This window comes from Physeter macrocephalus, chromosome 1 (assembly GCF_002837175.3).
Source record: "Physeter macrocephalus isolate SW-GA chromosome 1, ASM283717v5, whole genome shotgun sequence".
Lineage (NCBI taxonomy): Eukaryota > Metazoa > Chordata > Mammalia > Artiodactyla > Physeteridae > Physeter > Physeter macrocephalus.
This window is the reverse complement of record NC_041214.2, coordinates 128,824,512-128,834,904: the sequence shown is the minus strand read 5'-3', so window position 1 is coordinate 128,834,904 and position 10,393 is coordinate 128,824,512.

The window sequence follows — 10,393 nt, the reverse complement described above, 5'->3', positions numbered from 1 at the left end:
GAACCCGGTTCCCCTGCATCGGCAGGCGGACGCGCAACCACTGCGCCACCAGGGAAGCCCCCATTCCCCCATTTTAGGTGACTCAATTGTTTGGAGTTACCATGAAGATTGTTCAAATAATCTTAGACTCAACATACATTAAGAGTTAAACATCATAGACAACAATGAAGAACTATTAGACAATTCCTAACACCTGAAATTTTCACTTTTTTCCAATAGGATTATTTTGCTTGTTCAAGGGGTGCTTTTAATTTTCATTATAACTGATTAAAAAATGAAAATGTTTGCATTTCGCAAGTATGCTTGAATTTCACAGGTCTTGTATATCACACCAGAAAGTAAACTCGTTTCTTTTAGCAAGGGCAATGAATCAAGACATAAAGTTTTTCTAAACAATTACTTTTGTGAAAAAGTATAAACTTAAGCACAATTCATTATTTTACTCATTTCTCTTTCCAGCTGGGAGTGCACATTGTTTAACATGTGGCTATCATAATTATTGACAGTGACCATAATGTGATCATACTTAAATGTGCTAGTCTAAATAAGAATCAACCTAGCTGTGTAATGTGCATCCTAGTTTATCCAAATCATATTATTTTGGTTAACATCACCTATTTCTTGATTTTCCTCTAAATTCTGCATCTGACTTACTGTGTAACACGAGTCTGAAAATTTAATTATCCTCCCTTACTTGCCAAAATATGAACTATAAATTTAAAATAGTTAAAGGAAAGACATCAGTTCTCATACTTGATGCCTTACTGATTGAAGATCTAATGTCATTATTTCTTGAGGGTAGTAATTTTATCACTTAAAAATATCAGATCTTTATCTGGCAAATTCATCTGTTTTAAATAATTGTGATTTTTCTCAAGTCTATTTAAGTCATACAGAAATGTACAGAACACTTGGCAAAGTCTAATAAATCAGATTATCCACCACACTAGATTTTTCTGATCTTGCTCTCTTTAATATTTCACAACAATAATAGTACTTGAAAAGGTGATAATGAATACAGACATGTTTCTTTAGACATGCTTATACATTCTAGAACATCATTAAATGTGTTTTCCAGGTGGAACTGTATGATTAAGGGACCAAAACACAGTCTGAAGAGTTTGCCTTTTAGCGCAGACTTCCCCTGGGTACTTCCTACTCATCCTGTAAGTCTCAGATGAAAGTCTCTTCCCCAGAAAAGCCCTCCCAGACTTGCCATTTTCCATCTTCCCCAATAGGTCAGGTATCTCTGTAAAATGCTTAAAGAAATCTCAACTATTTCTCCATAGTACTGATCACACAGGTGAAATATATATCTTTCCCTTTTTTTTTTGTGGTATGCGGGCCTCTCACTGTCGCGGCCTCTCCCGTTGCGGAGCACAGGCTCCGGACGCGCAGGCTCAGCGGCCATGGCTCACGGGCCCAGCCGCTCCGCGGCATGTGGGATCCTCCCGGACCGGGGCACGAACCCGTGTCCCCTGCATCGGCAGGAGGACTCTCAACCACTGCGCCACCAGGGAAGCCCAATATATATCTTTTAAGCCTGCCTCTTTTGCAAGTCTCATAAACTCCACAGTGGCAGTGATGACTTCTGAATTGTTCACCAATGGTATTTTAGTTCATGTCAAAGTACACTGAACACAACTTTGTGCTTACCCTTCTGTATACTATCCTAAGTTTTGAGAAATACTCAGCTAGACTAAGAGAGGAATAAAAAGAAACTCTAAATGCAGATATCTGGGCATTCATGCCTTTTGCATTTAATCTATCCAATTCCAAAAGGAAATGGGCAGTTACTAGAAGAGTTTCTCTGTTTCAGTGTTCTCAGCTGGGGCCATTTTTGTCCTCTTCCCCTCACTCAGGATATTCAGCAATGTCTAGGGATGTCTGTGGTTGTCACGACTGTGTGGAGGAGGGGGAAATGTACTACTGGCTTCTAGTGTGTAAACGCAAAGGATGCCGCTAAACATCTTGTGTTACACAGGACAGCCTCCACCCCAAACAAAGAATAACCTGGCCCGAAATGTTAATAGTGTCAAGGTTGAGAAACACTGCTCTAGTCGAACTTTAACATCTTTTGAGGGAATTTTCTTCTTGAAGGGATTAAATAAGTTAGTGGAAATGTATCTTATTAATGGGGTACAGTTAGGTTTCAAAGTTATTAGGCAAGCGACGCTGTATACCTTACTGTATAGGAAAATATTGGAAATGTAAAATCCTATGCAAACATAGCTCAAAGCTAAATGTTTATATACCTTAAAAAAGAAAATTTAATTACATCCTTCTGATAAGTTGAAATCTAGAGCTTATATAAAGAGGCATATGTTTTCAATAATATGTTATTTCTTCCATGTAAACTTGGAATTAATGGAGTAAGAAAGATGATGGGAAGGTAAGGCAAAGTGTAAAGTTTTGAATTGGTGTGGACTTAACCAAATATGAGCTATTGAGTATTGATTAGAAAAACTTCTTTGGTGATAGTGCCAAAATGCTACAAAACTTGCAATGGGCACTCACGGGCTTTTGTGCGGACATGGCTTTGAAAGAGCATAGAGTAAAAGTGATCTGTTGATATGTTCCAAAGTATATATAGTAAAAAAAAAAGATATATAATATATATTACACTAATCTTCCAGTGAACTACAAGATAAAGGAATGTCTGAGGCAAATTCAAATTTAAAAGCATTTAGTGTGTATTTAAACTTTGCTATTTGCAGCACGAAAGTGACAAGAGTTTGGTGCACGCTTAGAATAATGACTGATGAGGCGCTGTATTTGTTTCTAAAATGCATAGAGATCTCTGCCACTGACAAGCAGGGTGACCATGGACATGTCTCCTAAGATCTCTAAGACCTGTCTCCTTTTGTATTAAGTGAAGTGGATAATAATTCTTACCTTATAGGAGGGTTGTGAGGATTGAAACAGATAATATGCAAAAAATGCTTAGCACAGTGCTTGGAATAGAGAAGGCAAATATTTAATATCAATTGATAATTATTGGTGTGATTTCACTGTGAAAAAAAGAGCACTATCCTGGGAACTTCAGGATTAAGTTTAAAGTTAATAGTAGAAAACTGCAAACTTTTTAAATTAATAAAGCAAAGTATATAAGGGTTGTTGCTTGAGAGATTGTTTAGAAAGCCCTAAGTACGGTTTAAAAGACGTCTACATACAATAGAGTTCTAAAATAACTCAAATTTGATTTTACTAAGGGAGTTTCAAATTAATATAGTATTTAGAAACCAATATTCTTTAACAATAGCACATTAGTGGCGACCTATTTTTGAATAGCCCAACTGAGTATATGCTAAAATTAAAGTTGCCATGGTATATCTGAAATGTGATGGTCCAATGGTGCTCAGATATTATTAATGTAATGTTCTCAAAGTATATCTCCTCTTAAATGCTATGAGAATAATATGTTTTTTAAACCAACAGAGGAAATTTGGAATTTAAAAGATGTATACCTTTTCATTTTATTCCTCTGACAAAATGATAAAATCTATTTAGAATAATATTTCATTATAAGTTCAGAAACATACACCCTGGGTGTAAAGCCAAGAGAATGAAAAGAAAGTATTCAATGTCTATATTTAAGTGTCATGAAATGAGCTTTATAATGCTTATCTATTTGTGGGTAGGTGAGACTTACGGGAGGGAAACAATAGCTTCTAGAATCAAAGAATCAGTTATTTAAGGCTGGGCGGTCTGGGGATATTTTTCATGGCATTATTATAGTGATATGTATCGAATAAATTAGCTTTCTAATACATAGTAAGGCGTACCAAAAAACCTTCAGAACCAATTTAACCTTGAGAGAAAATATTACTTTGTATTTAAATTAGATTTTTATTAAGATTTTCCTTACATTGCATATTATATAAATAATCTTCACATACTATTTGAGAAGTAGATTTCATTAGTCCATCATAAATTATTTTGAAACAGTAATTAATATAATAATATAATAAAATGAGTTTAAAACACAAAGCTTAGTATAAGTACTGGGCAACCATTCATTTCAAAAACATAAATGAGATGAGAGGGATTCCTGCCCCTATGAAATGGGTAAAAGAATCTCCTGATAGTAACCTCTTTACAAATATTGGGAATTTGTAGTTTTTGAAATTCCCTTCAAAGATTGGATAACACTACCTACTAAGATATTTCTTATTTCATGCATGTTCCCTTGGATTAAATTTGGATTGTTAATTCAGCATAAATTATCCAAAATATGATTCAAAATTCAAAACACACACGCACACACGTCCACATTTTGGTGAAATAGAAGTTCACAGTAGGTCTCTTTATATTTTACTTTGTGTCTTTGTACAAGAGGGAAAAATAGCTTCTCTATGAAACGTTTTAATTGGCTGAGGGTGTTTAGTATACAATGCTCTATTGCCCTCTGCTGGCTAGAAAATGATAAATAAAGACTTCCCATCTGCTCTTTATCTATATGGGGGCTTTAGCAAACTCTGGAAAATAAAGACACAGTTCAAAATAATAAAACAATATATTAGAGTGATAGGAAATTTAAAAAATAAATTTATAAAACATGCTTATCATGTTTCTAAGGTTCCCTAAAATTTGCTTATTTTTAATTAGTTTTCATGTTAGCCGAATAATTTGCTTATTTTATATAACCCTAAGCACTCTCATTAATTTAAAAAAATCACTCTAATTCATTATTTTAAAGCGATAATTGCAAGAATCATATTTGTGTAGGAATTTTGGGGATTTACGAACAAGATATGTATAATTTATTGTTGGCACATTTGTGGAATATTTTTATAGCTATTATGATACAGCTAGTGTGAGTTTATATTTTTTTATAAAGAAAATTTTATCTAGTTGAAAAACTATTTTCAACATAATTTTATAAAAGTGTAAAAACTAGCTAGATATTAGAGTTCTTCTTTACTAATTAAACAAGTGACTTACCTTGCACATTTCATTCTCTTTTAAAGCATTATTTATATGCTATTCACATCCCAGTGAGGCAAAACTAATATTGGTGTATAATCACACGTAAATTCTTTAATAAAAATAACAGTGACAAGGCCCCAAGGAACAGAAAATGCACAGACTGATGAATTTACCTCATTCCATTTTAGGACTGCATGCTGCTTTAATGCTTGATTACATTTAGTTCAAAAAGATTTCTAAAGCGTAACCTTACCATCCATGGCAGAAGATGCAGATTTTATTATTAAGGGGGACCTGCTGATTTCTCTAAAATATACTTAAGATAGAAGTTTAAAACAAAGCTGTCACTGTTTTTTCAAAAATTTGGCTGGTATTTTGAATCTGGGATTTATTTTATATTTTCAATAGTTTCTCTCAGCTACAATATAAGTAGAAATAATCTGGTTTTCATTTCTATGAGTGTATTTCTTTGGAACATTTATAAAACTTGGGTCATGGTGCTTTGAAATAGGCTTTATTCCATGAGCTCTGCCTTCCTATTTTATCCTCAGAACCAGTGTCTATTATGAATCAAGAGGATAATTTTCCCCATGGCTTCCCTGCCAAAACAACAGTCAATCCTTTTAAAATTTTCTGGAGCAAATGGTGTTTTATAACTTTAACCACATCTGTTCCAGAATATATGCACACCTCAAAATTTCCAAGAACACATTTTCAGCCCAATCTATCTGTAAGTCGCTAGAAGTCTGGTTCTCCACAAACTGAGAGAAAAAAAGTTTCATCCCATAAAATATAATTATAAAAATAAGATGGAAAACAAGTTTTTTACCTTCCAAATCATGAGAGATTTTTTTAAAAAATAATGCAGTTTACAGTTTTTCATATTTAATCCTCATAAAACACTATATATATATATTACATATATATTTTACAGTTTCCATTTTAAAACTCAGAAGTATAGGAAAATGAGATTCAGAGAGATAGAAGACTCATCCAAATTCACAGAGGATGGCCTGTAGATCGAAAGCCAGGTAGGTCTGCCTAAGTCCAAGCCCATGGTCTTTTTATGACACCTCACAGCCTCTAAAAGGGGAAACAAACTGGGAATCCATTTGTTTCAGGGTCTTAAAATGATCATGCCTTTTGATCCAATAATTCCCACTCTGGGAAGCTAAGGAAACATTCAATAAACAGTTAAAGATGTCCATGACAGCATTAATTAAAATAATGCAGGAATAAGAAAACTAGGAAAGGGCTACATTTTTAATAAAAAATAATGGATAAAGAAGTAAACTATGTATGTCATCTAATAGAATATTAGTCATTAAAAATAATAGTTTTGAGTTACTTAAAAAGTTATGAGTTGCTTAGCGTAAAACCAGCAAACAAAAGTTTATTATGTAATTATATTCGAAAAGACAGGATTATTGGTACTGACAGAGAGACGTGTCCTATATTGTTGGGTGAAGAAAGTTAGTTATGAAACAATAGTATGTATTCTATAACACATTTTGAAAAAATATATATATATGTCCTAGCATATATGAAAAAGAATTGTGTAACTTATGTCACCCTGTTGATCTAAGAAATAAAAACAGTAAATAAGTTTAAAAAAAAAAAATATATATATATATATATATATTTTTTTTTTTTTTTTTTTTTTTCCTCTCACCGCTGTGGCCTCTCCCGCCGCGGAGCACAGGCTCCGGACGCGCAGGCCCAGCGGCCATGGCTCACGGGCCCAGCCGCTCCGCGGCACGCAGGATCCTCCCGGACCGGGGCACGAACCCGCGCCCCCTGCATCAGCAGGCGGACTCCCAACCACCGCGCCACCAGGGAAGCCCTAAAGTATATATTTTTATACTATATAAACTTTATAACATGTATTACTTTTAGGATTATAAAAATTATAAAGATGTAATATTTACAGTATGATTATAGCTGTGATGAATACACCAAAATAACAATAGTTCATATTTTAGGGTGAGGAGTATCTATTTATTGCTTTTTTAAAAAGTTTAAAATGTTTTCAATATGTTTATACTTGTTTTATTAAAAACTATGAAATAAGCATTATAAAATAATCGTTTCCAACAAATAATAGTTTCCAATAATAGTGTTCCTTCCTTCTATTTCTCTGTCTTGTGGATTTTTGTGAGAAATATTGTTTTACTTTGCTGTTCTTAAAGTACTTAGCAGGTTCTCGTGGTAAATGACCTCACGTAGGTGCATTACTCTTATAGAACTAACTTACTTAGTTAATTTCTATGGAAATGTTAAAATTGAAAGCCAACTTGACTGACTTATTGCTGATGTCTGTTAAAGAATAAGAAGAAAAATATTACTGTAGTATTCTATTAGTTCAAAATTCATCAATTCCCAAAAATAGTAACCTGAAATTTAACTTTTGTTAAACAACTTGAATAGTACAAACAAAACTGCCATGACCATTGATGCATTTAACCAAGGGACCTCATAGTTTTCAAACATCTCAAGTACTTGAAAGATACCTATTTACTTATAAATTAATAAATGATTTTTTCAAAAATATCTCATCCTCTTTAAAATTGATGAGGCAATATCTTCTTTCCCTGGTAATATGAATATAATATTTATAAATTGTGACTAATTTTGACGTGGGTTAACAAATTAATCTAAATTAATGGAAATTTCATATGAGAATGAGAACACGGTACTATCAAAGTTGATCTCTTCATGTTACTGAGATAACTTCTAAACGTTTATGAAAAATAAAAACGTTAGTCTTTTTTCTTTCTCTCCCTTTTCTTTCTTTTATTTTTTATTATAAGCACATAGATAAATAATCATTTGTACAAGCAATATATTTTGGCTTTCATTTGGGTGTTACTCTGAATGAAAAAACTGTGGATGTGAATTTATTCATCTTTTCCTTTCTACTTGATACCCACTCCTCCTGGTTCTCTACGGCAGAAAGAGCTAAACATAAACTTGCTTTAATTTCAACATCATGTTAGGCAGGACTGAATGTGTATTGCCTTTCATGTATAAACATCTCTTAAATCTCATACCCAAAGAAATACTTTGCTTTTGAAAGGAATCTTTATGCATACGAATAAAGTAGGTATATTTTCTTTAGTTCTCAACTCCTACAGTAGATGGTCTTGTACAAATTAAGGAAAAAACCCTTAAAAACATTTATGACTAAAATATTAATCAAATAATGACGTCACTGTGTTATTAAAGAATGCAAATATAACAGAATTATCAGTTTCCTTTATTCTTCCATTCTGAAAAAGAATGACATTGACTGGGAATTTTATAATGGCCCAAAGGAAAGAAGCCCTCTGTGTGCCTCAAATCTGGTATTTTAAGTTGAAGTCAGCTGTTAAGAATTACTGAATTATCCAGGGCAGAATCTAGGGTATGGCTCACATTACAGTATGTTGGATATGAAAAGTTGAACACAAGAGGGGTGAAAATTTTCAGTGATTAAAAAGGCCTGTGGGATTGAATTTTTAGATTCCAGAACAACACATCAAGAGGAATGTTGCAGATTCTCAAGTTCTTGCAGCAAATTGTGTCTGTAAATTGATGAAATGTTCCTGAAGAAATATATCAAGATGGCTCTAAAGAGTATATAAAGTTTCTTTCAATTCTCACGGGAATGAAAATTAAATCTGATGGGTGAAATCAAATACATAACAAAGCTAAGAAATTGAATGTATCAAGATTCCAATCAGGACAGAAAGTAGGATGAATTATTTCACTTATTTTCTCCTTTAATATTTTTTGAAACAACACTTATTAATGCTTTCAGAATTAATTTTAATTAATCTTTATTGTGTCTCAAATATTTTAGGCATTCTGTATGATACAGTGACAATGTTTCTCTGTATGAATATTGCATAATGTCTTCAGCTCTATTACTTAGATTTCAATAATTTCTCTTCCATTTCATATTGTCTTCTCTGAACGATTTTCCCTCATAAATGCAGCTGACATCTAATTAAACATGATGAGTTGGTGGATAACTGAGGATATGTAGGTATTGTTGATTTAAACATGTATCCCCAACATCAGTATTAAACAAAATATTCCTCTTTTGTGCCAGAAGGAATAAATTTTGATAAAATTTGTCACAGAAATTATTTATATTACAAAGGGATTTTATATTTACCAAGCAAATTGTTTACAATCTATGCTGCTAGATATAGGCTCTTTTTTTTCCCCGCTCTTTTTCTTTCCATTTTTAAATTTTTTGGACATAATGCAATGCCTTTCAAAAGGCAACTTTTCAATACAAACTTTAAAATTAATGATACCAAATTTTTCTCTCTAAAACTCACTGTAGCAAGTTGAGGCACTTTATTCTGGCATACACAATTTAGAAAAATGTTTTTTGTCAGCTTCACAGAAAAACATTTGAACAAATTAAAAATCATTGCAGCAATGTACAGAGATCTCATATTCCTTTGATTTCCTGTGGGTAAATGTGTGAGGACATGTGTATGTATGCAGTTAACTCCAAGAAAAAGAAATGTCTAGAGTAAAACATGTTCTTGAGTTTTTGGTAAAGGGGATCATAAAAGTTTGTGAAATTATTCAAAGTACATTGGAAATACATATTTTTACATTTTATGTTAGAATTTAACTTTAATTGAGGAATTTGTGAATGGGAACTAAACATTTTTAGAAATGCGTTCTTTGTTACTGTATAGCACAGGGAACTCTACCTAATGCGCTGTGGTAACCTAAATGGGAGGGAAGTCCAAAAGGGAGGGGATATCCGCATGTGTATGGCTGATTCATATTGTTGAGCAGTGGAGGTTAACACAACATTGGAAAGAAACCATACTCCAATAAAAATTAATTAAAAAAATGTGCTCTTTGTGATATTTAACTGTCTCTTCACTGTTTTATTTCTTATCAGATAAAGAGTGATTCTTCTTTTATTTTTATTTTATTTTATTTATTTATGGCTGTGTTGGGTCTTCGTTTCTGTGCGAGGGCTTTCTCTAGTTGTGGCAAGTGGGGGCCACTCTTCATCACAGTGCGCGGGCCTCTCACTATCGCGGCCTCTCTTGTTGCGGAGCATAGGCTCCAGACGCGCAGGCTCAGTAATTGTGGCTCACGGGCCTAGTTGCTCCGCGGCATGTAGGATCTTCCCAGACCAGGGCTCGAACCTGTGTCCCCTGCATTGGCAGGCAGATTCTCAACCACTGCGCCACCAGGGAAGCCCAATGCTTCTTTTAAATACAGTTCTTTTTTTTTTTTTTTTTTTTTTTTTTTTTTTTTTTTTTATTTTTGACTGCGCTGGGTCTTTGTTGCTGTGCGCAGGCTTTCTCTAGTTGTGGTGAGCAGGGGCTATTCTTAGTTGCAGTGTGGGGGCTTCTCATTGCGGTGGCTTCTCTTGCTGTGGAGCATGGGCTCTAGGTGTGCGGGCTTCAGTAGCTATGGCACGTGGGCTCGGTAGTTGTGGCTC